Below are 6,822 nucleotides of genomic sequence, written 5' to 3'. Positions count from 1 at the left end.
GTTCGTACCGGCTGCCCGGCTAGATTACACCTGAAATAACCACACAGAAACTGTATTAATTAAATCACTGCTTGGTCTGTTAGTTCTAAGTTCTTATTGGTTAATTCTTACATCTCAGTTTAATCCATTTCCATTCATCTGTGTATTGCCATGTTGCAGTGGCTTTCTGGCAAGATTCTAACTGGCGACCATCTCAGGCGGAGGATCCATTGCTTCCCTCTGACTCTGCTTTCTTCCTCCCAGAATTCAGCTCTGTCTTCTCTGCCTACCTAAGTTCTGGCTTATCAAGCCAAGGCAGTTTCTTTATTCATTAACCAATGCAAGCAACACATAGAAAGAAGGACATCCCACACCGTACAAGTTATTAGGAAGGATAAATGTAAGGCTTCACTTAACGTTGAATAAATAAAGAAAAAAATCCATGTGGTCTTAGACGGTGTCCTTGGTGACTTCAGCTCTCAACTTGATACAGCCCAGAATCACCTGAGAGAGCCTCTCTCAAAGGGCCTCCTAGGTCAGGCTGGTCGGCAGGCTTGCTGTGGCAGACTATCTTGATTGTTGACTCAGACAGGAGGGCCCAATCTACTGGTGAGTGGCCTATAAGAAAGCTAGCTGAGCATGCGCCAGTGAATGAGCCTGAGAGTGAACCAGCAAGCAGCATTCCTCCATGGTTCTTGCCTCCAGGTTCCTGCCTCTGACTTCCTTCAATAGTGGACTATGACCTGAAGGATAGACCATCATCTAAATTCTTCCTCCCTAAATTGCTTTTGGTCGGGGTTTTCTGAGAGCATCAGAAAGCACACTAGAATAGACATCTTGGTAGTTTATTTTTAGTATCTTCAAAACATGAGTGACTCCTATGAGTCATTGAATCTTTCCCACTCCTGAATCTTTCCCACCTGGGATATAGTTTGACTCCAATAACCATGGTTCAACTCAGGGTCCCTTTCCTCTCTCGTGAAGTCTATTGATAAGGTATCCAGGGCTGACAGGGTAGCCCTACTTCATAGAGCCGTCAAGAACTCAACCCCTTCCATCTCACTTCTCTGTGGTCTGTAGAAGGTAATTCTGTCTCTAAGGTCTAAGGTAGCATCCATGACCCCGATGGAAGGATGGATAGAAGGATGGAGAAGAAAAGGCAGAAAGCACCAACTGTCACTTAAGATAGGTTTCTAGAATCTGATAAAGTCTTATCACTAATGTGTGAGTGGAGATTATGAGAAAGACCTAAGTCCTTCTAGAGCTGCACAAGAAACAGATGCAACACCAGGAAAAGAGCAAGAAGAGGCACGAGTAGAGCTGACAGAACAGAAGTGGGAGCTGAAGCCAGAGCTGGTACAGAAACTGGCGAATCTGTAGCTATCTTAGGAGGTCTTTGGACCTTCCTATTTGTGGAACCGAGTTTAAAATAATCCCTTCTCGATCCCAGGGAGAAAAGGCCTTAGCTAACATATGGGTTACAATACAAATCAGATGAATTCCAATACCAGTCTTCCATTTATTTATAAACCATCCCAAGATACCGCCTATCATGAGAGTGTCCTTGACTCTCCTCCAAGTTGATATTTCCTCACACAGAGCCATCTCTGGGCCAGGCGACAGTTGTACTGTCTCAAATGCTTTCTAGAAGATGCCATGGCATGTGAATACAGGGAAGACATTTCTGGTCTTCAAGATGGCAGAAAGTACACCCTCTTGGAAATGGGGAGTAGAAAAAAAAATAGAAAATGAGGGACTGGTTAGCTGGGTCTGCAAGGTAAAGGGCTAGCATTGCTTTGATCAGATTAAGTTTATTCTCTAAAAAGAATAGATATAAGACACCATATTATGTTATTTTGTAACCTCTAGATTAATAGTTATAAGTGGATCCCACTGGTCTGGGATGAGGGTCGAAAAGTTACATTTCTAGAATGATCTCAGAGAAAGCAGATATTTCTGGTACACGGATTGCACTTTGAAAATGTGGCAGAATTCCTGCCTGTGCTCACGAGGAGATGTATATAAAATATAAAAATGCTCACAGCATGCGTTTGGAGTAAGAACCTGAGCACAATGCATTGGCTGAAGCAAAATGAATAGAGAAATTATAGCATATTAAGAGAGGTACTAAGGAATAGTCAAAATTAGCCAATAAGAGCTCTGTACAACATGGACAGATCTTAAATAGAGTTTTGACCCAAGGAAAAACTAATTTCTGAATACTAATTATTTAACTCATGATACTAAAACTGTACATTGCTTAGGAATATATATCATAGCCAATGGTAATCCAATATTCAGACTATAGGAAATTTAACCTGACACTGGAAACTCTAGATGTTCTTGTGTTGGTGATTAAGTTCAGAGTGCTTATTATATCATTCTTTTCGATTGTTTAAAATATTTTAGTTACTTTTGACTTTTTAACAGAGATCTCTTGCATATGTTAAATACTTCACTTTTAAATCAGGGATGCATTTTCAATTATTGTATTATTTTAATTTCCCATAGAATCTTGGCAACATGAGAAACAAAAATGTAAGGGTAATCAGTCTTTTAAAATAAGAAAGACTGGGATGGCAAAATGACTCAGTGGGTAGAGGCATTTGCTGCCAAGCTTGATGACCTGAGTTCAGTCCCCTGGGCCCATGTAGTGAAAGCAGAGAAATGGCTCCTGAAAACTGTCCTTTGGCCTCCATGTGAGCTTCACAACATTCATGCTCCCCACAAGTAAAGTACAGAAAAATTAAAATAAAAACATTAAAAATCACTGAGTGATTAAGACGGAAAATCTTTAGAGGTCTGGCGTGGTGACTTGGCTACTAAAATGTTTGCTGTGCCTGCCCTTAGATCCCGAGCACCCATGTGAAAATCCAGGACCCACGCGTTCTCAGTGCTTGTGGGGGAGGGAGGGCGGAACAAAAGTCCAGAGCCATGTGACCTCAGACTTGTGGGTAGGGGTGGGGGGTGGGAAGGTTAATAGAGTCAGGAAGATTCCCTGGGTCTTGCTAGCCATCAGTGTAAATGAACTGGTGAACTCCAGGGTTCAGTGAGAGACCCTGTTCCAACAAACAGACAAACAGATGAAAGAAAGAAGAAAGAAAGAAAGAAAGAAGAAAGAAAGAAAGAAAGAAAGAGGAAGGAAGGAAGGAAGGAAGGAAGGAAGGAAGGAAGAAAGAAAGAAAGAAAGAAAGAGAAAATGAAGTGAGATAGAGGAAGACACCCAACATCAAGTTCAACAAACACACACACACATACACACACACACACACACACACACACACACACACACACACACACACATGCGCGCACGCACGCATGTGCCTACTACCCCCCACAAATAATAAAAATGAAAACCTAATAAATATGCATGTACTGATAAGGAAATTATCAATATAGTCATATTAGGATGATATACATGTGTGTATACACTGTCATATATGAACATGTTCCTACCCATTTAGACAGGCATGAATTATTTAATGATGGGAATATTGTCTTAGGATTGTTTAGAGTAGCAGTTCTCAACCTGTGGCTCCCAACCCCTTTGGGGTATGGTACATCAGATACCTTACATATCAGATATTTACATTGTGATTCATAACTATAACAAAATTATAGTTATAAAGTAACAATAAAATAATTTTATGGTTGGGGGTCACCATGACATGAGGAACTGTGTTAAAGGATGGAAGCATTAGGAAGGTTGGGAGCCACTGCTCTAGAGTAGCAGAACTTATAGAATCACACACACACACACACACACACACACACACACACACACACACACATATCTTACAGGCTATGGTCCAGCTAGTCCGAAAACAGCAGGCTGTGAATGGAAAGTCCAAGGACCCAGTAGTTACTCGTCTACAAGGCTGGATGTCTCAGCTGGTCTTCAGTATATACTGGAATCAAGAAGTGGACTACCATGCCAGTGAAGGGTTAAACTTACTAGACAAGGCAAGAGCAAGCAGGTAAAGAGTAAAAGCTTCCTTCTTCCATGTCGTTTTATAGGCTTCCAGCAGGTGTGACCCATATTAAAGGTGTGTCTTCCCACCTCAAAGATCTGATGGTCCTACTTCAAATGATTTAATTAAGAAAAAAAAATCCCTCACAGGTGTACCTAGCCATTTTTGGATTTTAGTTAATTCCACAGTAGTCAAGTTGACAACCAAAATAGCCGTTGAAAATAAGTCCCGAGAATGGTCTGTAGGTAATGTGTTGAGTATGCAAACATAGTGTCTGTGTGCCCACAGGTGTGTGTATGTATGTGTTCACAGATGCTGTGGATCAGTCACAATACATGGCCTCTGATACAAACACTGGCACAGTAAGCATGAGATGTACAAAGTCACTGCTGGAACACACACTGCACACTCTAGCACAATCATGTCCTTGCTTTTTAGTCATTCTTTGGAAATTTCATACATGTATACACTGCCTATTTCTTTTTCCTCAGACAGAGTCTCACTATTTAGCCCTGGCTGGTCTGGATCTCCCAGATGTCCACCTACCTCTGCCTTTTAAGTGCTAGGACCAAAGGTGTGAGCCACCAGGGTTTTTAATACAGTTTATATATCTATTTATCTGTCTGTCTATCTGTCTGTCTGTCTGTCATCTATACCCTTCTTTTCTCTCAAATTTAATAAATTATTTTTACATGCATGCATACATATATACATATATGTATAAATATATACACATACACATATATACATATTTATATATATGTACATATATATAAACACATAGATACAATCTGCTCAATCTATATAACATTACTTATATATCTGTTTCCAGGATGACCATTTGTTATTAGAATCTACTTGGAGCACTCTTCCCTGGGGAAGAATATTTCTCTCTCTCTCTCTCTCTCTCTCTCTCTCTCTCTCTCTCTCTCTCTCTCTCTCTCTCTAAATTCTGTAGTTCCCTGTAGTTTTTTTTTTTTTTGTATAGGGTTAAGGACTTTTCCCATCCACTTTGGTGATCTGTTGCTGTTGTCCTTGTTAATCCCATGCTGGTGAAATTTATGGGTGTAGTTTCTGAAATCCCTGGGAGAGCCCATCTCATAGCAAACTCCCTGATGCTCTGGCTCTTACAGTTGTTAGGTTCACAAGGACTCCTGAGCCTTAGGTGCTGGAGTTGTGTTGTAGATGCATCCATTGGGTCTGGGCTCCACAACTCTGCTTGTTGATTGGCTGTGGTTTTCTCTGTTGGTCTTCAGCTGCTACAAAGAGATGCTTCCTTGATGAGGGATGAGGAGCACACCTATCTCTGGGTCTAAGGACGATGATTTAGGTGGTTAGGGATGTAGTAGAGTAGGAGTGGAAGGTTCTCCTCCAAGACTGATGACGTCACTAGCCCTGGGTAGTGGCTAGGTTTTCAGTATCCAGCCTCTTGTTCTTGTTGAGCAGGTTTTAAGTCCAATTGGAGAGCTGTTGGTAACCACCAAGGTACACATTTCACTCCTGGGTCCTTAGAGTTATGGTTGTGGTTCATAGGCATCAGAACTGGGAAGAACTGCTGGATGCCTCCCCCTTCTGAAAGCTCGTGTGGTGCCTTCTAGTACAATGAAAGCTGGTCCTCAGTGGGGAGGCTTAAGGTCAGTATCAGCTCAGGGACCTCTGGCCCTATGTCTGAAGTGCATGATGTCTTCAGCAATAGGGACTTAACAATGTATCTTGATTATATATACCCCTTACTTCCCCCTCCCAACTCCCCAAGGAATCTGCGCCATGTCTCTCCCTCAACTTCATGTCCTTCTTTTTTTTTTTTTTTTTTTTTTAAAAATAATGTTTTACTTATTTATTTTAACCCACTAAGTTCAGTTCCTGCTGCCTATCTACCCCCAGGCATGGGGTCATCCACTGGGGCTTGAGGAGCCTTTTGGTAGCCACATGCCTAACAAAAAGTGATTCCCCCTCCCAGCAGCCATCAACTGGGAATAGCTCCTCAGAGGCAGAGGAGGGGGAAGTGGGGGAGCTTCAAGAGTGGAAGTTTTAAGCCCTCTGAACTTTGGGAGGCAATGGTCATCTGTGGGAGTCTGCTCTAAGGAGAGAGAATGCTGGTGTTTCAAGAGAAGCACCTGAGGTGAGCGAGTGATGGGCCTGGAGGGCAGTGAGGGCTGCCTGGCCTGTGCCTGCAGAGAATCCAGCAGTTTGGGGAGTGAGTAAATCAGGAAGGACAAATGAGTGCTGGAGTCTGGCTAAGGTTCTGGGGTGGAATTACTACCCTTTGCTCATGAGTAAGGAGCTGAGGTTAAGTGGCTTTAGTTCTACCCAGGAGCAGGTGGTAGTTAGGGCGTTCCGGAAGGCAATGAGGGGTAGCAGGGAAGTACCAGCCTGTATTCAAACCCCATAAACTGTCTGTGTGATCTTGGATTATAGCTTAACCTCTCCCTGCCTCCTTCCTCCTTTTTAGACCCAGGAAAGCCACACTGTCTGAGAAATACTAAGCATTAGATGGCACCATGGGTAAATGAGCTTGCTAAAGAATCTGGTGTAAAGAGTAGGAGCTTAATTAATGAGGGGTGGGCACATCACAGCAGGCAACAGGAGGGCTGATGACCCCTTGACTCTGATGGAAGCATGAAATGGTTCTCATATAGAGATGGGAGCAATAAATAAGGTTGGGAGGGCATCATATAGCAACACGAGTCATGGGTTTCCCCTCAGTGTCACAGAACAGCATGGGGACAATGTCGAGGAAGGTTCTAGGAAACACTTCCTGAAGAATACTTAATTGGAGTTTTTAATTGTTCTGAAGAGACACCATGACCACGGCAACACAAAAATGAAAACATTTAACAGGGCTGGTTCAGTTACAGTTTCAGAGGTTCAG

Source organism: Arvicola amphibius, chromosome 11 (assembly GCF_903992535.2).
Source record: "Arvicola amphibius chromosome 11, mArvAmp1.2, whole genome shotgun sequence".
In the NCBI taxonomy this organism is placed as follows: domain Eukaryota; kingdom Metazoa; phylum Chordata; class Mammalia; order Rodentia; family Cricetidae; genus Arvicola; species Arvicola amphibius.
Note: the sequence above shows the minus strand (reverse complement) of the source record.